The sequence below is a fragment of the Ovis canadensis genome, chromosome 18 (assembly GCF_042477335.2).
Source record: "Ovis canadensis isolate MfBH-ARS-UI-01 breed Bighorn chromosome 18, ARS-UI_OviCan_v2, whole genome shotgun sequence".
In the NCBI taxonomy this organism is placed as follows: domain Eukaryota; kingdom Metazoa; phylum Chordata; class Mammalia; order Artiodactyla; family Bovidae; genus Ovis; species Ovis canadensis.
Genome location: NC_091262.1, coordinates 42860737 through 42888594, shown reverse-complemented (window position 1 = coordinate 42888594; position 27858 = coordinate 42860737). Strand labels below are relative to the sequence as shown.

At 44.6% G+C, this 27858-nt stretch overlaps 2 pseudogenes; both read left to right on the top strand.

The window, feature by feature from the left end:
• Nucleotides 1-665: 665 nt before the first annotated feature.
• On the top strand, nucleotides 666-27858 carry LOC138423383 (histone-lysine N-methyltransferase PRDM9-like; annotated as a pseudogene).
• On the top strand, nucleotides 1899-2110 carry LOC138423237 (large ribosomal subunit protein eL39-like; annotated as a pseudogene).

The following is a 27858-nucleotide window of genomic DNA, read 5'->3' as shown; positions in this document are numbered from 1 at the left end:
ATTTCCCTAACCTCAGAGTCCCTGAATACCTCAGCCTGGGAACTCTTAATCCCTTCATACTCAAGACCCCAACTATCCTGTAGGAGGGAAACCTAAAGCTCCTTAATGAGAAATCCCCGATTTCCTCAGCCTCAAGAGATTCCAAGTTCTCTCAACCTGAGCATTCTACATCAGCCAAAAGACCCCCCAGTCCCCTTTGTTTGAGGAACCCCAGTTCCCCCAGCCCTGTGACCCTGATCTCAAGTCAAGTGGTTTGCCCCTTAGATGTAGAACACACATTATGCTCAGATTTTCCCAGAGTCCCCAGGCAGAGCCACCAAAACCCTTGGAAAAACATTCCCTCTTGCACTGGAACAGAGCCCTGATTTCAGCCTGACACCAGTCCAGCAGTTAGGAACTTCCAGGTCTCCTTAGGACTCCCTCTGTCACCCACAGACACATCCCTCCTAGTGCCTTTCCTCAGAGGGGTCAAGTTGTAGGGCAACAAAATCTTGCTCACATTAGGCTGGTCTATCACAGCCTATCAGGATTTGTCCATCCCACAAAGACCCCCACCCTGACTTTTCCCACACCTTCCTGCCCCAAACACTCCATCCAAGGAAGACAGGCCTGGCTCTGGACAGTGGTCTGGGCTATCTCAGCGTCCTCCACAGGCACCCAAGGCCATGAACCCTTACATATCCCCAGAGGAGAGCACTGAGGGAGATGCTGGGAGAACAGAGTGGAAGCCCATAGTGAGAGGTGGAGGTGGCAAAGCCAGGCTCTAAGCCAGCTCTATAGGAAGGATGTGGAGCTGGTCCCTTAAAGACCATAGACTGCTTGCCTGCATTGCTGAGTGAACTTCTCTGTGAAGATAGACAGGATGGGAGTGCCTGGCCCTGTCTGGAACAGGTGGGGTGGAGTGGGGCAGAACAGGATACTAGCATCGTCAAGTGCTTTGTGTCCAGGAATAGTTAGGAAATACTCAGTGTTTGTTCAGTTAAGCAGGGCACAGTCAGTAAGGAAAGTCTTCATCCCTGTCTCACAGACACCCAGTGGCATCAGGCTACTCCCTGCCCATAGGTAGAGGAGAAGGCCCAGCTCTAAGGGCTGACTCATATTAGTAAGTCACTGATGAAGTCTATTATTTTCTTTAAGGCCAAAGATGCTTTCAAAGACATTTCCATATACTTCTCCAAGGAAGAATGCGCAGAGATGGGAGAATGGGAAAAAAATCTGTTATAGGAATGCAAAAAGGAACTGTGAAGCACTGATTACTATAGGTAACAGGAAATGCTGGGCACCTGTGAGCCTGGGAAACATGAAACAGGTCTTCAGTCTCCATGTTAACTTGGCCCTCTCTTAGGTGGCTACATCTGCTCACAGGCTCCTTTTGTGTGGAGACTAACCTGGAGGAAATTTTTGTTCTTTTTTATCAATGTGGGGCTGGCCCTGGCAGTGCACAGCTCACCTCTTGCCCTGTTCTAGATTCTCCAAGCCCTACTAATTGGCCTGACTTTGTGACACTTTCCATTGCCTCTATGCTTTGTTCTTCCTTCTTAAAGCAAAAATTTTGCTTCTTTCTGGGTCTCAGGGCCACTCGACTAGCATTCATGCATCACTGCAGGCAGGTCATCAAACCCCAGGTAGATGACATTGAGGATTCTGATGAAGAATGGACACCAAGGCAGCAAGGTGAGGGGCCAGGAGGATTTAGAGGTGTCTTCCTGAAACTAACCTGTGTTTATGTCTTAGCTGCATCTCAGGCATTAGCAAAGAAAACATAATTTTCAGAAAACTAGCAAGATGCATAACAATATATTATACAGTGAGACTATCCATATGAAGTTTTTAAATACGTGAAATAATTAGCCTCCCCTTCTCTGCCATTTTATGTGCAGTTTACTCTGCTCCTCACCATGTCTTCTGACAAGACTTTCAGGATCAAGTGATACCTCACCAAGAAACAAAAGCAGAATCATCCCATTCCCTAATGGATTCTAATGAAAACTGGTAATAAAACCAGATAAAACTCCAAGAGAAGACATTGCAGAAAAACAAAGCTATAGGTCTATAAGGAGCCACACACGAGGTGGCACACATATTTGTGCTGTCAAGGTCACTTGCATCTTACCATATGACTCTGAAAACATCATTAACGCATCCATTTGTTTCACTGAAAAAATGATTTCTCTTTGTGTCAGTGTTTCTGCACTGGTGCTTTGGCTCAGTAATAAATATGAGAACTTTTGTTGAAACAAATTATATATATATAGGCATATATATATAATTATTTGTATATTAAAAATGGAGCAACTGACAATCTCAAAAATATACAAGCAACTCCTGCAGCTCAGTTCCAGAAAAATAAACGACCCAATCAAAACTGGGCCAAAGAACTAAACAGACATTTCTCCAAAGAAGACATACAGATGGCTAATACACACATGAAAAGATGCTCAACATCACTCATTATCAGAGAAATGCAAATCAAAACCACAAAGGTACCATTTCACGCCAGTCAGAATGGCTGCGATCCAAAAGTCTATAAGCAATAAATGCTGGAGAGGGTGTGGAGAAAAGGGAACCCTCTTCCACTGTTGGTGGGAATGCAAACTAATACAGCCACTATGGAGAACAGTGTGGAGATTCCTTAAAAAACTGGAAATAGAACTGCCATACGCCCCAGCAATCTCACTGCTGGGCATACACACCAAGGAAACCAGAACTGAAAGAGACATGTGTACCCCAATGTTCATCGCAGCACTGTTTATAATAGCCAGGACATGGGAGCAACCTAGATGTCCATCAGCAGACGAATGGATAAGAAAGCTGTGGTACATATACACAATAAAGTATTACTCAGCCATTAAAAAGAATACATTTGAATCAGTTCTAATGAGGTGGATGAAACTGGAGCCTATTATACAGAGTGAAGTAAGCCAGAAAGAAAAACACCAATACAGTATACTAACCCATATATATGGAATTTAGAATGATGGCAACGATAACCCTGTATGCGAGACAGCCAAAGAGACACATGTATAGAACAGTCTTTTGGACTCTGTGGGAGAGGGCGAGGGTGGGATGATTTGGGTGAATGGCACTGAAACATGTATATTATCATATGTGAAACAGATCGCCAGTCCAGGTTTGATGCATGATGCAGGATGCTCGGGGGCTGGTGCACTGGAATGACCCAGAGGGACGGTACAGGGAGGGAGGAGGGAGGGGGGTTCAGGATGGGGAACACGAGCACACCCATGGCAGATTCATATCGATGTATGGCAAAACCAATACAATATTGTAAAGTAATTAGCCTCCAATTAAAATAAATAAATTTATATTGAAAATGCCAAAAAATGGAGAATATTAAAAAATCTAAATGTGAATAAGTACCACCAAATTCAGCACCAGAGGAGTAAGGGCTGGCAGGTGGCTTCACTGTGTGTTGGTTAGTGTTTTTATCTTATTTTTGAATTCTGAAATAGAAATTAAAAGAACTGACATGGTTGTGGCAGAGTATTGATGTAAGCCTGAATGAAGGTGGATGTATAGGTTTTCCAGTATAATTCTCAATAGTTTTATGTTTAAAATTTATCATTCTTTTTCTTTTAAAAAATGATTATTTTTGCTAAACATTCTTAATAAAAGGGCAACTAAAGCCACCTTAATTAGACTATAAATTCACCAGAGAACTTTCTAATACTAAGCTCATAATGATTCAGTCACTGGGTTAAATTTCTTAGAAGAGGAAAGATTAACATATTATGTCAAGATACATTATTTATGCATATATATTTAACCACACCACATGATCTTCTTATGCTAAGATGAACCTAATTCTTTGTCTTGATTCTGGGAAAGGGTTTGAAATAACTATTTAGTCTCCCTGATTTTTCCCACATTTCACTGCTGACCAGAGACAGCATCAGGTAAACAAAATGAAGTATACTCATTGTAAAATAGAAGTGAGTAGCTCACTTCCTCTTCTGCTGCTCAGAGTAGAGTTTAGAAGAGTTAATCTGCCTAGACTGGAGAAAACAATTTAGATTAGTTCCATGATTCTCCATATATGGATTTCTATTCTCTTAGTTTTTTTATTATTATTTATTTATTCTTGGCTACGCTGGGTCTTCACTGCTGTGCATCAACTTTCTCTGGTTGCAGTGAGTGGGGGCTACGCTCTACTTGGGTTGCACAGGCTTTTCCTTGTGGTGGCTTCTCTGCTTGCAGAGCGCACACAGGCTCAGTAGTTATGACACACATGCTTAGTTGCCCCACAGCATGTGGAATCTTCCTGGACCAGGGATCAAACTTGTGTCTTCTGTATTGACAGACAGATTCTCATCCACTGTGCCACCAGAGAAGTCCATTTGTTCCCTTAGGTTATTAATAGTAGTGTAAGAGACATGAAAACCAAACATGTCTGCAAAGGTTTTGGTATGAAGAGATACTCTTCATAGGGAACAGGTACCCCACGATTCGCCATAACTCTACACATTTACCCTCTGAACAGTTTTTGTGTGTGTGGTGCACTATTGCTAACTATATACACATTGCTGTACAACAAATCTGTAGAACTTTTTCATCTTGCATGACTGAAACCCTGTACCCATTGAGCAACAATTCTCCACTTCCTCCTTCTCATAGGCCTTGGCAACCACCATTCTATTCTGTTTCCATGAATTTGATTAGACACCCAAGTGAAATCATGCAATATTTGTCTTTTTTTATTGGTTCATTTAATAATATTCTCAAGGCCCATCCCTGATGTAGCATATGACAGAATTTCATTCTTAAGGCTGAAAAATATTCCACTATGTGATGTGTGTATAATATGCATATGATATATTTTATATATAATCTGTATCTTTTTATCCACCAGTGAACTGTGAGGTTGCTTCCACATCTTGCCAATTGTGAATAATGCTGCAATGACCATACATGTGCATATATTTATTCAAGATCTTTTCAATTTTTTATAAATATATACTTAGGAGTTGGATTGCTAGGTCATATAGCAGTTCTGTTTCTAATATTCACAGGAAACTCCATACAGTTTTCTATAAAGGTTGCAACATTTTACACTTCGAACAATAGTGCGTGTGTTAGTGTGTAAGTTTCTCCATATCCTTACCAAACTTGCTAATTTTTTTTCATACTGGCCATCATAAAATATATGAGATAATTTCCATTGCGCTTGTGTTCTGTATTTCCCCATTGATTAGTAATACTGACCATCTTTTCATGTTTGTTGGCCATTTGTGTTATCTTCTTTGGAGAAATGTCTATTTAATTCCTTCTCCCACTGTGTTAGTCAGTTCAGGCTGCCATAACAAAACAGATCACGTGGCTTAAACTGCAGAAATTTGTTTTCCTAGAATTCTGGAGCATGGAAGTTTGATATCAGGGTGCCATCATGGTTAATCAAGTTCTCTTCCTGGCTTATAGGCAGCCTTGATATAGGTATGTGCTTACTAACCCCTTATCAGATAAGTATTTTACAAATATTTTCTACCATCTTTTTCACTCTGTTCATTGTCTCCTTTGCTGCAAAGAAGTTTTAAGCTTAGTAAGTTCCATTTGTCTAATTTTACGTTATTAATATGTGCACTTAGTATCATATTTAGAAATCATTACCAATTAATGACATTTCACCCTTGTTTTCTTCTAAGAGTCTTACCGAGTCTTACCAAGTCTTACATTTTTGAGTTGATTTTTCTACATGATGTAAGAGCTTCATTATTTGCATGTGGATATTTGCTTCCCAGTGCCATTCATTACAGGGATTAAGCTTTCCCCATTGTCTTGACACCCCTGATGAAGATCTTTAGATCATGTATCCAAGAGTTTATTTCTGTTTACTTCTAGCTACCTCTTCCGTTCCACTGATTGATAAATCTGTCTTTATGTCAGCGGGCTTCCCCAATGGCTCAGCAGATAAAAGAATCCACCTTCAATGTAGGAGACACAAGAGACACGGGTTCAATCCGTGAGTTAGGAAGATCCTCTGGAGAAGGAAATGGCAACCCACTCCAGTATTCCTGCCTGAAAAAATACCATGGACAAAGAAGTCTGGTGGGCTAGTCCAAAGGGACACAAAGCCGGACACGACTGAGCAACTTAGCACGCACTTTATGCCACTACTACACTCTTTTGATTACTGAACCTTTGTAATATGTTCTGAAATCAGCAGCCTGCAGTTTTGCTGTTCTAAGATTGTTTTGGTTATTCGTGGGTCCTCTGAGATTCCATGTTAACTGTAGGATGGATTTTTCTATATCTGAAAAAAAAATCCATTGATATTTTTATAGGAGTTGCATTGAATCTTTAAATTTCTTTGGATAGTATGAACAGCTTAATAATATTAAGTCTTCAAATCCATAAACATGGGATGCCTATTTATTTGTATCAGATTTCTTTCAGCAATACTTTGTAGTTTTCACTGTGTAAGCCTTTCATCTCCTTAAGTTTACTCCTAATTATTTCATCTTTTTGATGCTATTATAAATAAGATTGTTGGGACTTCCCTGATGGTCCAGTGGTTAAGATTCCACACTCCCAATGCAGAGCACCTGGGTTCAATCCCTGGTCATGGAACTAGATCCCACATGCCACAACTAAAGACCCCACACGTCACAATGAAGACCTGGCACAAATAAATAAATAAAAATAATATTTTTTTAAAAAATTTAAACTTAGCTCTTGACTATAGCTTTAAAAAAGTTAAAAGTAAATAGGACTGTTTGCTTATTTTCCATTTTGGAATGGTCAGTGAACAATGAATTTTCCATTCAAATATGCATGGAAAGATATTTGAATGTTTATTTTGTACCCTGAAACTTTCTGTGCAAGTTTTTTGTGGAATTTTAAAGATTTTTTCTACACATAAAGTCATGTTTTCTGTGAACAGATGTAATTTTATTTCCTTTCCAAATTGGAAGCATTTTGTTTCCTTTTCTAATCTAATGCCCTGGCTAGGATTGCTAATATTATGTTGAATAAAAGTGTTGAGCATGGGCATCCTTGCCTTTTTTATTGATCTTAGAAGTTTTCAGCTTTTCACTGATGAATATGATGTTAGAGGTAGGCTCCTCATATATGACTTTTATTGTATTGTGGCCACTTCCTTCTATTCCTACTTTGTTGAGTATTTTTGTCATGAAAGGCTAGTAAATTTATTAGATACTTTATGAACATCAGATGAAGCATAGATGAAGTTTTGTGTTTTTTAAGAAAATTATGTGATACTCCTAGTGGAAACATAGTAGTTGATGGTACAGAAATTACTTACTATTCCTCCTTTGGTAATCCTCGTCCTTGTCACTCTCTAGCTCAGAATTCTGTGTTCTTAATTAGAATGCCCAGAGTTTGGAAACATTTACCAACCAAATCACTGATTCTCATCACTTTTTAGGTAAACCTTCTTGGATGACCTTCAGAGTGAAGCACAGTAAACACCAGAAGGTAAGTATTTCCCAAATCCTGTGACAAGAAAATCCTCCTCATGGAGGTAAGAATAGGAGAATACACAGAGATCCTAGAGACCACTGCCTTCCTGTGCTGTCTTTAGTACAATGTCTGATATCATCACCAACACTGGGCTGGAAGAAGCACAAACTGGAATCAAGATTGCCGGAAGAAATATCAATAACCTCAGATATGCAGATGATACCACCATTATGGCAGAAAGTGAAGAGGAACTCAAAAGCCTCTTGATGAAAGTCAAAGAGGAAAGCGAAAAAGTTGGCTTAAAGCTCAACATTCAAGAAACTAAGATCATGGCATCTGTTCTCATCACTTCATGGGAAATAGATGGGGAAACAGTGGAAACAGTGGCAGACTTTTTGGGGGGGCTTCAAAATCACTGTAGATGGTGACTGCAGCCATGAAATTAAAAGACGCTTACTCCTTGGAAGGAAAGTTATGAGCAACATAGAATATTCAAAAGCAGAGACATTACTTTGCCAACAAAGGTCCGTCTAGTCAAGGCTATGGTTTTTCCAGTGGTCATGTATGGATGTGAGAGTTGGACTGTGAAGAAAGCTGATGCTTTTGAACTGTGCTGTTGGAGAAGACTCTTGAGAGTCCCTTGGACTACAAGGAGACCCAACCAGTCCATTCTGAAGGAGATCAGTCCTGGGTGTTCTTTGGAAAGACTTATGCTAAAAGCTGAAACTCCAATACTTTGGCCACCTCATGTGAAGAGTTGACTCATTGGAAAAGACTCTGATGCTGGGAGGGATTGAGGGCAGGATAAGGTGACAACAGAGAATGAGATTGCTGGATGGCATTACCGACTCGATGGACATGAGTTTGGGTGAACTCTGGGAGTTGGTGATGGACAGAGAGGCTTGGCGTGCTGCGATTCATGGGGTCACAAAGCATGACACAACTGAGTGACTGAACTGAATAGCAACAATATCGTGACATTATTTTCACAGAATTTCAAACTTTAAGCATTTTACCTGAATAAACTAACTTAAACCTTAAAACAATCCTACAGTACTTATTGGTAGGTACTATAACTATCACCATTTATACATCAAGAAATTGTGGTAAAGAAATGTTTGATTATATGCCTGAGATCACAGTATCACTGGTACTGCATGCAATCTAATCCAAAGCACCTTCTCTAAACCCCTTACAAGCTACTTAAAACTTCCATAATTCTATAAAGTTTACACTGTCTTATTCATACATCTTTTTATCACTCATTTGAGGGATGGTTTCAATCTCAGTTCTTTTGTGCTGTGCTAAAGTGAGGGATATATTAAGATATCCCTAAGGAAAACTTACAGATACATAGCGAAATTTATAGAGCAGGTGGTCCAAGATGAAGGAGATAGGATCCCCAACCTCAGAGCATCCTACTCCAGTAAGAAAGAGGAATCAACTCCCAACTCTGACAAGCCTCAGATTTTATGACTGAAAACCAACATGTAAGAAAATAACTGAAGGGACTTCACATAGGTAGAAGTAAAAATTCATCACCTGGAACTGATTTCAAATGTTCATTCTTGTAGGAGGACCTAACAGCTCCTTCCTCTGAGCTCTGATTAGGCAACTCTTATACGTGGAATTGTCAGGGGAGTGTAGTCTCCTCGGTTCTGTCTCATCTCATCAAAAATTTGAAGTGATGGACATTAAAGCCCTCAACATGTTACAGCTCTCAGGTCTCAAACAGACCGTGTTATAGCTCTTGGACAGATAAGTGTTACAGCTCTGTGTTACAGCTCAGTTTTATTTAGAAAATAACAGGAAAATACATCCTCGAGGCATGAGGCCATGCTGACCCAAAGTCGCGAAGAGGGGAGAGAGAGAGAGAATGAGCGCGTGGTGGGGGGAGAGAGAACTCCGACCCTTTGGCTCCTCTTTTTATGTTTTTTCCTCCCCCCTGGGCCTGCCCTATGTAAATTGGGCTAGCCAGGAGTGCTGTTTGTTCTACCCGAGGTCCTCACTCTGGTCCTTGGACCTTCCTTTGTTCCGTTTTCGAGGGCTTTTCCCTTCCTTGTCTTTTAGCCACCGCCATTCTGGACTCCTGTTTCCTATTCTAACTACCTAACATTACCCCCTCAAGAGATGGGAGGCCCAATTATTTGGGAGTAGGGGCGTCGAGGTCTTTCTGGCTACTTCCTGCTGAACTGGGACGGCGAGGGGTATTGGGCCTCCCCCTCTTGCTGGTCTTAGGCCTCCAAGAGTCCTTATAGCAGTGTCCATCTAAGGGTGAGTGATATTTTCTGTGGCCGGCTGTAGTTTTATGTATCTTTGTTGAACTGGCACTCACTGCATGCTGTAGCTTGTTGACCTGGGCAGAGACAAAACAGGTTAGACAATTGATAATACATGGAACAATCGTAAGCAGCATCAATATGGCATAACAAGGAGTAGCAGGGGCATTAGCCAATTCCAAATTCCCACTGCCAGGATGGCTCAAATCCCTCCTTGTTCAGGGATCAGATCTATCTCCTGTCTGTTCTGGAGTACAACCCATGGCAAGCTGTGTTGGCTCTTTAGAGCTGTCCTGAGAAATCCTATCCCCAGAAACTAGATTTTGGGGGTGTTCATTAGAATGGCACTCATATACAGTTCTGAATAGGTATCTGAGATTTCCCAGGGGCTCACAGGTATATTGAGTGTCCTCTTCTGTTTTCTTCCACAGCTTAACTCGTGAGTAGTGATTCCAAGTGTCATGTCCTGGTACCTTGACTGCTGTGGGGGTAGAAAGTATTATAGGGTAGAGGCCCTTCCATGTGGGCTGGAGTTGAGCCTTTGGGGACCCATCTTCCCCAGACTTTAATGAGGACTTGAGTCCTTGGAGCATATAGTGCTGACTCCTTAGAATATTTTGGGTCTTGTTTCACACCCCACAAGCATATATCCTGTTGGAATTGTCCAATGGCTGTGGTATAAGACTGGAGGGTTTGAGCCTCTGGATCTAAGAGGAGGTCATTGACATAAACAAAAGGTCTCCCATATTGCATCTCATAAGGACTAAGACCAACCCGTTCCTTAGGGGCAATACGGGTGCAGAGGAGAGCTATTGGTAAATAGCTTCCATCCCAGGGAGGTCTCCTGGGTTATCTTTTTTATCACTGATTTTAAGAATTGGTTGACTCTTTCTACTTTTCCTGAAGACTGAGGCCTCCAGGCACAATGGAGATAATAAGTAATGCCCAGTGCTTTAGAGACCCCTTGGGTGACCTTAGAAGTAAATGATGTCCCATTGTCACTTTGTAATGACCTGGGAAGTTCAAATCTCAGAATGATTTCATGGAGATTTTTTACCACCTCCTCAGCCTTCTCAGTCTGGTTGGGAAAGCCTTCAATCCAACCTGTGAATGTATCTATCATGACTAATAGGTATTTATACCCTTGAGAAACTGGCATCTGTGTGAAGTCCATCTGCCAGTCTTCTCCTGGGTAGGCCCCATGTCATTGGATGGGCTGGGCCAGCTGGGGTCTTTGAGCTCCTTGGGGGTTGTTTAAGTGGCAAGTGGGACAAGGTAAACCACTTGCCTTAGTCATTTGGAAGCCTGTTTCCTCTGAAGGACCTTTCTAGTAATCTTTGGAAGGCCTTTTCCCTTAAATGAGTGGTGGCATGTATGAGTTAACCAACTTCCATTGGAGGTTTCCAGGCAGAAAAAGGAGTCCCTCCTTTTGCAAGCACCCCATATGACCTTCTTGAAAGCCCTCACTCTTAGCTTTAAGAGTCTCACCTTCAGTATATGAAGGAGTTTTTGGCAAATTAGTCTGTGGAACTAAGGTGGCAACCCCTATTAGGTCATGGTTCTGTAATGCTGTTCTCTTAGCTGCCTGATTGGCTGCTTGGTTCCCTCCTGCCACTTCTGTGCTCCCTTTTTGGTGTTCGTTACAGTGGGAGACTGAAACCTCGGTGGGCAGATGGACTGCTTCCAAGAGCCTAAGAATCTGATCACCATATTTGACTGGGGACCCTCGGGTGGTCAAGCGGCCCCTTTCCCAAGAGCAGCATGTGCATGTAGCACCAGAAAGGCATACCTGGAGTCAGTGTAGATGGCTACTCTTTTTCCTTTTCCAGCTCTAAAGCTCAAGTCAGGGCTATGAGCTCAGCAGATTGGGCTGAAGTACTTGGTGGCAGAGGCTTAGCCTTTACGGTCTCAAAATTGGAGACTACTGCATATCCGGCTTTTCCTTTTCCATCCAAGACAAAGCTGCTTCCATCAGTGTATCAGATTTCCTCAGGGTTGGTCAGAGGATCTTCCGACAATCCCTCTCAGGGTTTTGTCCAGCGGTCCAAGATTTCTAGGAAAAAGTGAAAGGGGAGAGAGCCCTCGGGGGTAGGCAGGAGGGTGGCTGGATTAAGAACCTCACAAGGGGATATAGTGAGGCCTGGATTTTCCATCAGCACTACTTGATGTCTGAGGATTTATCAGACATCCATAATGGTCTCTATTTAGGAGTTGTTTCACTTGGTGGCTGGTAAAAACAGGTAGTTTGCCCCCAAAAGAGAGTTTTAAAGCATCTTCTATCATGATTGCAACAGCTGCAAGATTTCAAAGGCAGGGGGGCCAGCCTCGGGCAGTCGGGTCGAGTCTCTTGGATAAGTAAGCAACAGGCTGGAGCTCAGATCCCAAACTTTGAGTTAACACGCCCAAGGCTATTCCCTCTCTTTCATGGACATAAAGTTGGAATGCTTTTTCTGGGTCTAGCAACCTCAAGGCAGGTGCCTGAGTTAAGGCTTGTTTTGAGGAGTTCCCCACATCAGTGGGATTGAATCATCCTGCCCCTTCAAGCTGGGCAATTAGACCATAGTTGGTATCCACATTCTGTAATACCCAGTCAGCCCCAGGAAAGACTGCAATTGTTTTTGAGTTGTGGGGGAGGGCAACTGCAGGATTCCTTGTACCCGCTCAGAGGACAGCCTCCTGGACTGAACTCCCAGGTAAGTGACCTTTGTCTCAACCATCTGTGCCTTAGCACGGGAGACTTTATATCCTCTCTCTGCCAAAAAGTTTAGAACCTGAATTGCATGTTGTTGGGCATTTTTCTCATCTGGAGAGATTAGTAGGTCATCTACATACTGTAATATTCTCCCATTAGGTCCCAGGTCCAGATCTAGGAGATCCCGCTACGGGCCTGTCCAAATAGGTGGGAGCTATCTCTGAACCCCTGAGGTAATACTGTTTAAGTCATCTGTTGGTGTTTTTCTCCTGGGGCCTCCCACTCAAAGGCAAAAAGATACTGGGATTCTTTAGCCAGTGGTATGCAAAAAAAAATGCATCTTTGAGATCCAAGACTGTAAACCACTTGGCACTGGGTGGGATTTCTCCCAAGATTACACAGGGATTGGATACTGTGGGATGGAGGGAGACTACAGCTTCATTTATGATCCGGAGATCTTGAACCATTTGCCAGGTTCTGTCCTTCTTTACTGACAGAAGTGGGGTGTTACATGGTTGATTGGTGGGTACCAATAGCCCACAAACAAGGAATTTATTTATTAAAGGCTGTAGTCCCTCCCAGAAGAAGGCTCTCTTCTGAGGGGATATTTGTTTCTGATTGGGAAACCGAGTGGGATCTCGGAGGATAATGATGATCAGTTCAGCTTGGAGGGCTTGTCCAGGAGTCCCCTCGTCCCACACCTAGGGGTTAATTTTGTCTTCCCATAGTTTTTGGTCCCTCTCTATTGGAGAAGGTGTAATAGGTTCTTCAGTAGTAACCAGAAGCTGTAGGGCTCTAGGGGCTGAAAAACTTCCCATCACAAGGGTGGTCCCCAATTTAGTGAGTATATCTCTTCCCAATAAGGGAGTAGGACACTCAGGGACCACTAGAAACTGGTGGGAAAATATTTGTCCATCCCAGCAACAAAGAAGTGCTCGGGTGAATCTTTTAGTAGTTGCTTTTCCTGTAGCACCCAAAATGGTACAGGTTTGGGAGGAGAAGGCTCCGGAGTAGGAGATCAAGACAGAGTAGGTAGCCCACATGTCAACCAAGAAATTCTCGGACCTACCTGCCACATCCAGTTGCACCCTTGGCTCTAGCCCTGTGATGGTTATCTGTGACAGGCGGGCTAGCTGGAGGGGGCCACTTCAGTCCTGTTGAACCATCGTTGAGGGAAGGCTTGGCGCTTGACCTTGAGGCTCTTGGGTCCCAAGGGCAGAGTGCCACCCAATGTCCCAGTTGATGGCATTTGAAGCAAGTCATTTTAGGAGACTTATAACGGTTTGGACACTCTTTGGCCCAATGCCCCACCTGTCTACAGATTACGCATTCGCTTCATGCCTTGTCCTTTAAAGACTCAGGGTTTACCACAGGGCTTCCCTGGAGGGCGGCCAGCATCAGGGCATGCCTTGTCTTTCCTTCTCTCCCTCTCCTGGGCCTTGGCCTCCTTCTCCTGTTCTCTGTTATAAAAGGTATTGCTGGCTGTGTGGACCATCTCATCTAAAGAGGAAGTAGGGTCCTGCTGCTGTAGCTGTTGTAATTTTATTCTGGTATCTGATGCACACTGGGACATGAATTTGTCCTTTAAAATCACCTGTCCCTCATAAGAGTCTAAGTCCAGATTGGTAAGCTTTTGGAGGGCCTCTTTAGTCTTTCCAGAAGACTAACTCATTGGGCTCCTCAGTTATTACTGAGACTGGGCACAGTCCCACAAATAATAGACTTCCTTCTATTTCCATGGGTGGACTTCCTTAGGGGTGAGTCTTTCTGAAGCTTATCTTACCCAGCACTCTTGCAACCTGAGAGCCAGGCATCCCTGGGTCAGGGTGCAAATCCCCAGGCAGGCTGAGGCATGACAGTCTCCTGGAGATCAAATCCCCGGGCAGGTAGAGGCAGGTTGGCCTCCGGAGAACTCGGTCCCTGGGCAGATCAAGGAGTGATGACCTCCCAGGACCCCTGGACTGGCGAATCCCCAAGTTGGTTGAGGCGTGACAATCTTTCAAGGACAAGATCCCGAGGAAGGTCAAGGCAGGTTGACCTCCTGGGACCCCTGGACTGGAGTTGGGCATCCCCAAGGTCTCCAGCATGACCAGTGCTGGGTAAGATTAAGGGGTTGTAATTTTAACTCATTTTGTTCAGATGGGAATAGATATCATGATGTAAAGCAATCCAAGCCTTTGCCCTGAGACTGGGAGACAGTGAAACAGTCATAAGCTTTATCCTCTTACTACTCTAAGGGATTTAAGTCATTGATTTCTTCCCCTAGTCCTCCATAAGAGCAGGCAAGGGTGTCTCCCCTGGTAAGCTCTGTTGTCATAGACCCACTTTATGTAATAACAGAAGTAATGACAAAGGAGTGGGTTATCTGGCCCTGTTAGGGGCATTAAGGTGTTTTAATAATAGACTGGGTAGAGCAACAACGGGGCAGGTTGCATACAAGGGGGCAGGGTCTTGATTGTAGGAGTTAGTAATTGGCTTAAGAACAAATTTGTTAAGAGGCAACAGACCAGATATTCCATAAGAGTAGAGTGGAGATTTGATCCAGGGGTATGTTTATAACTTTAGGAGAAGGGTGGTAAGGGTTTGGGCCCAAACAGCCTGCAGGGCTAACTCCCAAAGTGGCAAACATTATCCCTGGAAGCCCAATTGCCTTTGAAGGGATGCCACCTGGTGGACTTCTAGCAGGCACTGTGTGCCTGTCGCCCACCCTAGCGGGTTCACTGAGAGATGCTGGTGTTGTACATGCTGTAGGAAACACCGAAGATGAAGGGCTGAATATCTAGAAGGATTGGGTATTATACAGTATTTCCCTCCCAAGGGCCAGCTATTTTCTAGTTGTCCCTCCAGAAGATTGTAGAGGCAACATTGTGGGCCTGGATGGGGCTCAGGAAAACAGTATGAAACAGGAGGGGAGGGGACAGAGCACAACCTTTGAAAGAAGGACACAGCACAAGGGCATAACATAAACTGATTACAATCAATTGCGTCTAGGATGACAAGCCAAATTCAAGCAAACCTTAATCCCCAATCTGTAAACTAAATGACACACCCAGAGGTGGGAGGACAGCTCCACGGCACTGTCAAAAGACAGAGGAGTGGGTGGTTCCCCAATGGCTGGGATGATCCTCCCACTCATTAGCATATTAATTCACTCAGCTGGCAAAACCTAGCCAGGCCACATTCCATGTTCAGAGCCCTCTGCAATAGCCCACATCCTGCAGTGCAGTGTGCTTCTCTCTGAATCCTAACAAATCCACCTCTTACCAATCACTTTATCTCTCACTGAATTTTTGCAATGAGACATCAGAGCCTGAGCTTCATTAGGTTCTGAAGCCAGGCATCCTGGATTTTGGCCGGGCTCCGAGTCCCAGGAGAGAGAGCTAAAGGACAGGAGGAAAAAGCAGTGGGAAAAACATGCCAAGGAATCCCCTTCATAGCCTGCCGGAAAATCCGCTAAATAGCTGACCTATGCTCACGACTTTCATTGGCCTGATCCTTGGCACAAAGATTAAGGACAGAAGAACCCCCCACCGGCTTGGGTAATGGCTAGTGGGGCTCAACAGGTAGTGCCTTTGGAACATACCAAAGAGTAGCCTCTCCAGAGTCCCTCAGTTGAGCCCACTGCCACCCACCTGTTCGCGAGGGGGTTTGAGGAAACAAGAAGCTGTAAAGGAATTAAGATTTTGTTAGGCATATGTCCCTCCAGCCACAGGAGCGAGGATCTCCTACCTTAACTGGAGGTCTTCTGGAATCTGAGACTGAGCCATGTGAGCTTTCTGCTGAGTTTGTTTTTCGCTGTCCCGGTTTCCAGCATGATGGGCCTCTTGTCACTTCCCCTGCGCTGGGTTTTCTTCGCATTCCGCTCTACCTCAGGAGCTTTCGCCAAGTTGGGCTCCTGCTGTGCTTGGCCTCGTCCTTGCAGGGGACCACGCTGAGGTTGTTTCAGCCAGGTTAAACCCAAGTCACGGCACCATAGATGTCAGGGGAGTGTAAGAGATTACCGAGGAGATTTGGTTCTGTCTCATCTCAACAAAAATTTGAAGCGATGGACATTAAGGCTCTTGGCATGTCACAGCTCTCATACAGACCATGTCATAGCTCTCGGGTCTCGAACAGACCATGTTGTAGCTCTTGGACAGATCACTGTTACAGCTCAGTTTTATTTAGAAAATAACAGGAAAATACATCATCGAGGCGTGAGGGCATGCCGACCCAAAGATGCCAAGAGAAGAGAGAGAACGAGCGCGGGGGGAGAGAGACGCCCCCAGCCCTCTGGCTCCTCTTTTTCTCTTTTTTCCTCCCCCTCGGCCTGCCCTATGTAAATTGGGCTAGCCAAGAGTGTTGTTGGTTCTACCCGAGGTCCTCACTCCGGTCCTCGGACCTTCCTTTGTTCTGTTTTTGCGGGCTTTTCCCATCCTTGTCTTTTATCCACCGCCATTCTGGACTCTTTTTTCCTATTCTAACTACCAAACAGAATCATTTGTTTAGCCTGCCCCTGTGTCACGAGCTTTGAGAGCTTAGGCGCTATCTGTTAATTCTTAAAAGTTCAGGCCCAGCTAAAAGCCCCTGAGGGCTCTCTGAATGTTTTCTGAGTGAGTGACTCCATATTTAAACATTCATCTAGGAGGAAGAAGGTCAAGGCATGCTGAAGATAGTATCTGTGAGCCGGACTTCAAATATAGAGACAGCTGAGGGGGTAAATTGATAGCAGGGATGGACTCTCACATTCATACTGTATCAAATAGCTCACAGACATTTTGTTGAATGTTATTAAACTTCATGTCCACTATAACATCAAGAATTAGCATGTATACCAATTTATGGATCAGGAAACGGAGGAAAACCAGCTAGTTGTACAACCTTATTCAAGCAGAATTGATGGGACCAGCTACTTTAATTCCAAACATGGCGATCTGCAACTTTCAGCTTATTTTCTTTATTGTCTATGTATGTTTCTGCCAATCGTCTTTCTTCTTCCCAAACTCACTGCTTCGTCACCTTATTTTCCAGATGTGTTTTGTCCCCTCTGTACTTTTCCACACTGCCTCATTCATCAAAGAGGCACTATTTAATAGAAACCCCGCCCCACCCCGGTTTTCTCTGAGCCCTTACCCTCTTCTTTCCTGACCTTGTGGATTCTCCAGCTATTCTCCCTGCCTTGCTCTCACTTTTATGGAGAAAGTTGAAGGGAAAAAACCTTAAGATATGAGTTCTAGTTTTGATTCACTACCCACTTAGGTCCTTTATTTACACTTCAGTGTTCCGATCCCCTTTCCACTCCTCCCCCCGCAACACTGGATATTTCCAAGAATTGTCAAAGTATTAACTTAAATCATGCTTGGGAAAACACTTCATAAAGTCCTAAAGAACTAAAGAAATGTATGTTGTCTTTTACTATGTGACTCTCACACAGAGAGAATGTCCAAGGCACTAGTAAGTAACAAATCTAGTTTGAAGGAAATGCCAGGAGCATCAAAATTGCTGAAGACACGTGGCCCCAAGCAGGCCCAGATACCAGTGCCCCCTCCCAGAGAACCAAGTATCTCTGAACAGCACCCTAGACAAAAAGTGGGAAATAACTTGGGTACTTCACTTCCTCTAATTCCTCTAGAAAGGCTAATAACTATGGCCCAGGTATGTAGGGTAGACTTTGGGTAGGTATGGATTTAAGCTGGACTGATCTGAGACCTAAAGTTAGCACTGTGGCCTTTGGAAAGGAAAATCTTACATATTTTCTGAGGTTCTGACTGCTTATCTGTAAACTGAAAATAAGCAATCTTCTTATTGCTTTCAAACACACTGTAAAGTGTTTGAAAGCATTAAATTAAATATAAAAGTATTGACACATTGAAGTTGTTCAATAAATCTAGCTGTAATAACAGAACCATGCTTTGTTAGTGTTTATGCCCAGGCCTTTGCACAATGCCTTATCTGTAACGTGCCCTCAACATATATTTTCTGAGTAGATGTGTCCGTGAACTATTTTCTAAGTAAGAACGTTGGGAAATTAAACCTACTAACAGGAAGTACAGGATGCTAACATTAAACTGGGCATCTTTAGTCAGTGTGTAGCCTCAGTCTCTCTGAACCAGTAGTTAAAGGGAGAAAAAACAAAGTATAGAGAAGGGACTTTCCTGGTGGTTAAGTGGTTAAGACTCTGTGCTTCCACTGCAGGAGGCTGGGTTCCATTCTGAGTCAGGGAACTAAGATCCCATATGCCATGCAGTGTGGCCAATAAATAAATAATGTAATATTAATGAATAAAAATATACACATAAAAATTTTTAAAATAAATGTAAAAAAATTATTAACAAAGTATACAAATGAGCAGGTGGGCGATACCACAGTTTCTGATCAAACAGGATCTAACTCTCCAGACCCCACCAGCTTCTCTTCTCCAACTCAGAACTCAGAAGAAAGGAGACTGAAGTGAAGATATACAGCCTACGAGAAAGTGAGGCATGTGTACCAAGTGAGCCCCAGGATGACTACCTCTGTGAGTGACCCCATGGGCCCATTCACGGAGAAGGGGTTATGAGGCCTTGGCACAATAAAATAACCTCACCATTTGGTCCCCCAATCATCCCTTTCCTCTTATGACTTGAGGTACAGGATCAAGGCCAAATGCCATGAGCGCCCCATTTCATTCTGAAGTTCTTTATGACCAGCAACATCACTATACCTCCCCTCATCTCCGTTGCTCTCACCTCCAGATTGTGAGAAGTGCGAGAACTTCATTGACAGCTGTGCTGTCACGGGCTCCCGACCCTTGTAAAGGACTGTGCAGTGGAGAAAGGGCATGCCAATCACTCAGCCCTCAGTCTGTCCCCTGGGTCAAGTATCAGACCATCAGGCATCCCTGAGGCTGGGCTTGGAGTGTGGAACAAGGTGTCTGATCTGCTGCTAGGCCTGCACTTTGGCTCCTACGTGGGCCAGATCACAGACGATGAAGAGGCTGCCAAGAGTGGATACTCCTGGCTGGTGAGAACACCCCTTATCCCCTCTCCTCTGACCTCCAATCACTGGTGCATGTGGCGGGGGACCTCATGTCTACATGTGAGGACATGGATGAGGATAATATGGCCAGCCCTGTGTACTGTGTAAACTGTGCATGAACACGGGACTTCTATCTAAAGATGAGAGGAGAGGTGGGAGCACAGTGGTACAGGCACACAGAAGTGGCTTTTCCCGTGTAGAGTCCTTGCCCTGAGTGCACCAACAGACTCAGACATGGAGGTGATGATTCAGGAGCTTACCACATGGTCACAACTGACAACTAATTCATGGAGGCTAAAGAGCACTGATGATAGCAGAGGGAAATAATTCTTCTGTTACCTCCCACCAAAAGAGAGAAGTTTTAAACCCTTTTTCTGACACTCAGATCACCAAAGGGAGAAACTGCTATGAGTATGTGGATGGAAAGAAGAGGTCTTGGGCCAACTGGATTGAGGTGAGTGCAGTGAGCCTGCAGGTATAAAGGTCGCTCCTCCAAGCCCACACCCTTTTCCTTCTCAACTAGCCTCCTTCAATAGCTTTCACATCTTTCCTCTTTTTCCACCATACTATGTTCTTTCCTTTAAAAAACAATAGAATCAAAGAAATAAAAATGTAGTGAAAGTGAAAGAAAGTGAAGTCACTCAGTCATGTCCGACTCCTTGCGACCCTGTGGACTGTAGCCCACCAGGCTCCTCCATCCATGGGATTCTCCAGTCAAGAATACTGGAGTGGGTTGCCATTTCATATGCCCTCAAAATGTAAGTCTCTATGCTCAACAAAACTGGGGTACTTGAAAACAACTTGAGGAGTCTAGATTCACCAGGGACACTTTAAACTCACCTAACTGACCCTTACCAACCACTTTCTGTGTTCCAAGACAGTAGAGTTCATTACTGAAGCAGATCACACAACCCATGTTCTTTTGGAGGACATACTTCAGATAGAAATTAACCAATTGATTTTAGGAATATGTAACCTTAATTTTTCTACTTTTGAAGAACTGTACAGTGTCAGGATAACCTAGCATGAGGGACCTTGAGCCCATGAGGGCAGCAACCTCCCCAGGCTAAGCTCTAGTGAGAAGTGGGCCCTGAGGCCTGGGAAGGAATGGGGGTCAGGACCTTTCTCTGAGGGCCTTTCATCAGGGGAGGCAGAAAGTATATATTACTGTTCTGTGTCTCAAGCTAAGTCACAGCACGCTCCAAGTTTCCACAGGAAGGGGTCGGCAAGCGAATGGGACCCTATATACATGTGGGGAGACTGGAGAAAGGCCTCAGAAAAGAAGGGAGGCTGGGGTGAGTGCTAAGGAGTGTATGCTAGCCTAGAAGTACCAAGTTCTGTGGAATGAAAGAGAACTTTGAGTTTAGAGGAGCTAGAGGTCACCAGTCTTATGGTCAGTCCAGGTGAAGACAAATGTGGAACTGGGCTCTGGAAAATGGCTAATTAGGTAAGGAGAGAAAACTGTTCCAGCCAGGAATAGGACCGGAAATAGGATCTGGAGATAAGAATTCACATGGTGTGGCCAAAAGTGTGAACAGAAAGTCCCCAGGAGGGGTGGCGGGGGGTGTGGCAGCCTCAGAGACTGAAGGCCAGGCGCTGGGATCAGGTCTGACAGCTGGAGGAGACTCATCACTTGTGGTTTCTCTTTCCTGGCCTCAACTCCAGGTATGTGAACGGTGCCCAGGACAAGGAGCAGAACCTGGTAGCCTTCCTGACTCACAGGCAGATCTTCTACTGAACCTGTCGGGTGGTCAGGCCAGGCTGTGAGCTGCTGGTCTGGTACAGGGACACGTACAGCCAAGAGCTCAGCATCAAGTGTGGCAGCAGGTGGAAGAGTGAGCTCACGGCCAGCAGAGGTGAGCGCTACTCTTCAAGCACCCCACCCCATCCTAGGGAGCTCCCTGGTCTGACTCTGAAGCAGAGTGCAATCCAGTGTAAAGTCACCCTGCCCCATCCTAGGAAGCTTCCCTGGTCTGGCTCTGAAGCAGAGTACAATCCAGTGTAAAGTCACCCCACCCCATCCTAGGGAGCTTCCCTGGTCTGGCTCTGAAGCAGAGTACAATCCAGTGTAAAGTCACCTCACCCCATCCTAGGGAGCTTCCCTGGTCTGGCTCTGAAGCAGAGTGCAATCCAGTGTAAAGTCAGTCAAGTCTCAAAATGCCTCAGAAATTGATTCATTTCATATGACTTTTAGGAAAAAATTATATTAAAACTTTTTGTTCTCATTTTTAATATTTCATGCAAAAAATACATGACATCACATTCTGCTGAAAGGCTTAGAGGCAAAAAGCAAATTTTCTAGCACCTACCAGCTCTCTCATCTTTAGCTGTTTCTTCCTCATTTCCTCCACATTTCTAAGTGACAGGTGTGCAATGATTTGCATTCAGTCACTGTTTCAGTTCATTGTCACGTGAGTTCATACTCTGTGCCAGACTGGGCTCCATGCCCTGAAATAGATAGAACCACCTTCTCGGGCAACATAATTAATACCAGACAGGCTGCTGGTTGCTATGAGAAAAATCAGTCCAGGAAAAGGGCCTCGGATCAGTGTGAGCAGCGGGTGGGGTGTGGCAGAGGATGGTGGGGCAGGGTCTCTCCAGAGGTAATACCTGTGGGAAAGGATTCAAGGCAGGGGATCAGCCAGTGCCATAGCCCCAGGATCGAGAAAAGAGGCCATGCCAGTGGTTGTAGGAGGAAGTACAGAGGGAGATGAAGGAGGATGGATGGAACATGGAAGCCTCAGGGCCCATGTCTATTTGCAGGCACCTGGAATCTTCCAGGGTGACGGAACAACAGTGCAGCTTTCAGCTGCAAGTGGCATGTTCTCTGTTCTAAGAGGATGCTTTGGTTCATTTTGGGGAAGGGACAGCAGTGGGGAATCCCTTCAGAGGTCAGTTCATTACCAGATGAGAGGGGACAGTGGGCTGACTAAAGACGCATGGGAGTCAGGGTGTGAAGAATGGCACCCCACTCCAGTACTCTTGCCTGGAAAATCCCATGGACGGAGGAGCCTGGTAGGCTGCAGTCCATGGGGTCGCTGAGAGTCGGACACGACTGAGAGTCTTCACTTTCACTCATTGGAGAAGGAAATGGCAAACCACTCCAGTGTTCTTGCCTGGAGAATCCCAGGGATGGGGGAGCCTTGTGGGCTGCCATCTACGGGGTCGCACAGAGTTGGACACAACTGAAGCGACTTAGTAGCAGCAGCAGCAGGATGTGGAGAGTCTGGGTGGAGATGTATTTTTAAACAGGATTTCCTAGTACATTTTAAATGGACTAGACTGAATGAAATAAATGAGATATGAATACTTGTGAGGCTTGAGAAAAAACACATCTTTTATGATTTATGGAAAACTGAGAGAAAAGCAATTCATGAACTAATGGGGGCAACAGGAACCCGAGACCTCTAGTCCATGGGACCTGGGCCACTCGGTCTCATCCAGTCTGAATCCCACTTCGTGTAGAGACCCAGACACAAAGGCTGCTATTTCAATGAGGACCCTCAAATTCAGCTTTACTTGCACATGCTAGAACATCACCCCCTGTACTGCCTCCCATATTCAGAGAGCTCCAGGACAGGCACCCCTAACTTAATAGACCTTTTCCCCTCACAGGGAGCCACTCAGGATGATTCCACCTAAGTCATCAAGAGTCTTATCTCTCAGGAGGATAAAATACCTGTGACCACTGTGACATGAATTTTCAGATACTTATACGTAGGGAAAGGTCCCTGCAGATCCACCTCTATCAGGAGAAACACTGCTTCTGATGCTACTGGAAGGTCCCTAGTCTGGGGAATATGAAGAAAAGGTCCTTGACACAGGCTTCCTGGATTTCTGTAGAAGATGCAGAGAATAAGAATGGAATGGAAAAGTGGACTGTAAAGGCACACTTGGTGGGAGACAGATCTTGCACTGTCAGCACTAAGATGATTAGTGGGGCAGGCCTTCAGTTCAGTTCAGTTCAGTCGCTCAGTCATGTCCAACTCTTTGTGACCCCATGAATCGCAGCACTCCAGGCCGCCCTGTCCATCACCAACTCCCAGAGTTCACTCAGACTCACGTCCATCAGTGATGCCATCCAGAGATCTCATCCTCTGTCGTCCCCTTCTCCTCCTGCCCCCAATCCCTCCCAGCATCAGAGTCTTTTCCAATGAGTCAACTCTTTGCATCAGGGGGCTAAAGTACTGGAGTATCAGCTTCAGCATCATTTCCTCCAAAGAAATCCAAGGGCTGATCTCCTTGCAGTCCAAGGGACTCTCGAGTCTTCTCCAACACCACAGTTCAAAAGCATCAATTCTTCAGTGCTCAGCCTTCTTCACAGTCCAACTCTCACATCCATACATGACCACTGGAAAAACCATAGCCTTGACTAGATGGACCTTAGTCAGCAAAGCAATGTCTCTGCTTTTGAATATACAATCTAGGTTGGTCATAACTTTTCTTCCAAGGAATAAGTGTCTTTTAATTTCATGGTTGCAGTCACCATCTGCAGTGATTTTGGAGCCCCAAAAATAAAGTCTGACACTGTTTCCACTGTTTGCCCATCTATTTCCCATGAAGTGATGGACCGGATGCCATATCTTAGTTTTCCGAATGTTGAGCTTTAAGCCAACTTTTTCACTCTTCTCTTTCACTTTCATCAAGAGGCTTTTTAGTTCCTCTTCACTTTCTGCAATAAGGGTGGTGTCATCTGCATATCTGTTATTGATATTTCTCCCGGCAATCTTGATTCCAGCTTGTGTTTCTTCCAGTCCAGCGTTTCTCATGATGTACTCTGCATAGAAGTTAAACAAGCAAGGTGACAATATATAGCCTTGATATACTCCTTTTCCTATTTGGAACCAGTCTGTTGGTCCATGTCCAGTTCTAACTGTTGCTTCCTGACCTGCATACAGATTTCTCAAGAGGCAGGTCAGGTGGTCTGGTATTCCCATCTCTTTCAGAATTTTCCACAGTTTATTGTGATCCACACAGTCAAAGGCTTTGGCATAGTCAATAAAGCAGAAATAGATGTTTTTCTGGAACTCTCTTGCTTTTTCGATGATCCAGCAGATGTTGGCTATTTGATCTCTGGTTCCTCTGACTTTTCTAAAACCAGATTGAACATCTGGAAGTTCACGGTTCATGTATTGCTGAAGCCTGGCTTTGAGAATTTTGAGCATTATTTTACTAGCATGTGAGATGAGTGCAATTGTGTGGTAGTTTGAGCATTCTTTGGCATTGCCTTTCTTTGGGATTGGAAAGAAAACTGACCTTTTCCAGTCTTGTGGCCACTGCTGAGTTTTCCACATATGCTGGCATATTGAGTGCAGCACTTTCACAGCATTATCTTTCAGGATTTGAAATAGCTCAACTGGAATTCCATCACCTCCACTAGCTTGTTTGTAGTGATGCTTTCTAAGGGCCACTTGCCTTCACATTCCAGGATGTCTGGCTCTAGATGAGTGATCACACGATCATGATTATCTGGGTCATAAAGATCTTTTTTGTACAGTTCTTCTGTGTATTCTTGCCACCTCTTAATATCTTCTGCTTCTGTTAGGTCCAGACCATTTTTGTCCTTTATCGAGCCCATCTTTGCATGAAATGTTCCCTTGGTCTCTCTAATTTTCTTGATGAGATCTCATCTTTCCCATTCTGTTCTTTTCCTCTATTTCTTTGCATTGATCACTGAAGGCTTTCTTATCTCTTCTTGCTATTCTCTGGAACTCTGCATTCAGATGCTTAAATCTTTCCTTTTCTCATTTGTTTTTCACCTCTCTTCTTTTCACAGCTATTTGTAAGGCCTCCTCAGACAGCCATTTTGCTTTTTTGCATTTCTTTTCCATGGGGGTGGTCTTGATCCCTGTCTCCTGTACAATGCCACGAACCTCATTCCATAGTTTGTCAGGCATTCTATCTATCAGATCTAGGCCCATAAATCTATTTCTCACTACCACTGTATACTCATAAGGGATTTGATTTAGGTCATACCTGAATGGTCTAGTACTTTTTCTTACTTTCTTCAATTTAAGTCTGAATTTGGTAATAAGAAGTTCATGATCTGAGCCACAGTCAGCTCCTGGTCTTGTTTTTGCTGACTGTATAGAGCTTCTCCATCTTTGGCTGCAAAGAATATAATCAATCTGATTTCAGTGTTGACCATCTGGTGATGTCCATGTGTAGAGTCTTTTCTTGTGTTGTTGGAAGAGGGTGTTTACTATGACCAGGGCATTTTCTTGGCAAAACTCTATTAGTCTTTGCCCTGCTTCATTCCGCATTCCAAGGCCAAATTTGCCTGTTACTCCAGGTGTTTCTTGACTTCCTACTTTTGCATTCCAGTCCCCTAGAATGAAAAGGACATCTTTTTTGGGTGTTAGTTCTAAAACGTCTTGTAGGTCTTCATTGAACCGTTCAACTTCAGCTTCTTCAGCATTACGGGTTGGGGAATAGGCTTGGATTACCGTGATATTGAATGGTGTGCCTTGGAAATGAACAGAGATCATTCTGTCGTTTTTGAGATTGCATCCAAGTACTGCATTTTGGACTCTTTTGTTGACCATGATGGCTACTCCATTTCTTCTAAGGGATTCCTGCCCGCAGTAGTAGATATAATGGTCATCTGAGTTAAATTCACCCATTCCAGTCCATTTTAGTTCGCCGATTCCTAGAATGTTGACGTTCACTCTTGCCATCTCCTGTTTGACCACTTCCAATTTGCCTTGATTCATGGACCTGACATTCCAGGTTCCTATGCAATATTGCTCTTTACAGCATCAGACCTTGCTTCTATCACCAGTCACATCCACAGCTGGGTATTGTTTTTGCTTTGGCTCCATCCCTTCATTCTTTCTGGAGTTATTTCTCCACTAATCTCCAGTAGCATATTGGGCACCTACTGACCTGGGGAGTTCCTCTTTCAGTATCCTATCATTTTGCCTTTTCATACTCTTCATGGGGTTCTCAAGGCAAGAATCCTGAAGTGGTTTGCCATTCCCTTCTCCAGTGGACCACATTTTGTCAGACCTCTCCACCATGACCCGCCCATCTTGGGTTGCCCCATTGGCATGGCTTAGTTTCATTGAGTTAGACAAGGCTGTGGTCCTAGTGTGATTAGATTGACTAGTTTTCTGTAATTATGGTTTCAGTGTGTCTGCCCTCTGATGCCCTCTTGCAACACCTACCATCTTACTTGGGTTTCTCTTACCTTGGGTGTGGGGTTATCTCTTCATGGCTGCTCCAGCAAAGCACAGCCACTGCTCCTTACCTTGGACGAGGGTTATCTCCTCACCGCCTCCCTTCCTGACCTTTAACGTGGGATAGCTCCTCTAGACCCTCCTGCGCCCATGTAGCCACCGCTCCTTGGACATCTGGGGCAGGCCTTAGCAGCTACCTGACCAAAAGCTTCCTCTTTCAGCAGAACCAAAGCCCAAAATCCACCCATGTGCCTCCTGCTCCCTTTCTCCAGTCAGAAATTCCTCAGGCAACATGTCGAACGCAATCACCCCTCTCAGATCCTCCTGAGGACATCTGCAAGAGACCGTCTCCAAACAAAGGATTCCTGCCCAGGCAATCAAAATCATGAGCAGCAATATTGTGATCCACACAGCTAGAGTGACAAACCTGAGGATGGAGAGGTCAGGGAAAGGCCCCAACCTTTGCTGAAAAGCATAAGGCTGAGGAGGGTTTCAAGGGCCTCTTCCTACTCACCCAAAGGACAAATGGGGGATTCCTGGGTAAGCGAGAAAATGATGGAGGAGCCCAGCACAGGCCAGAAACTGAATACAGAGGGCACAGGCAAATTATGTATGGGGGCAGGTGTCTTTAAGAATTATAAGAGTTAAGCATGGAGAGTGTGGGCAAGGCTCCAAGGATAGGTCAAGTCTCATCACACACCAGAGGATACACAATGGGGAAAAGCCCTATGTTTGCAGGGAATGTGGGCAAAGCTTCAGTGAGAAGTCAATTCTCATCAGACACCAGAGGACACACACAGGGGAGAAGCCCTTTGTTTGCAGGGAGTGTGAGCGAGGCTTTAGTCACATTAAGCACCAGAGGACACACACAGGGGAGAAGCCCTTTGTTTGCAGGGAGTGTGAGCGAGGCTTCAGTCACATCAAGCACCAGAGGACACACACAGGGGAGAAGCCCTTTGTTTGCAGGGAGTGTGAGCGAGGCTTCAGTCACATCAAGCACCAGAGGACACACACAGGGGAGAAGCCCTTTGTTTGCAGGGAGTGTGAGCGAGGCTTCAGTCACATCAAGCACCAGAGGACACACACAGGGGAGAAGCCCTTTGTTTGCAGGGAGTGTGAGCGAGGCTTCAGTCACATCAAGCACCAGAAGACACACACAGGGGAGAAGCCCTTTGTTTGCAGGGAGTGTGAGCGAGGCTTCAGTCAGAAGTCATATCTCATCAGACACCAGACGACACACACAGGGGAGAAGTCCTATGTTTGCAGGGAAGTTGAGTAA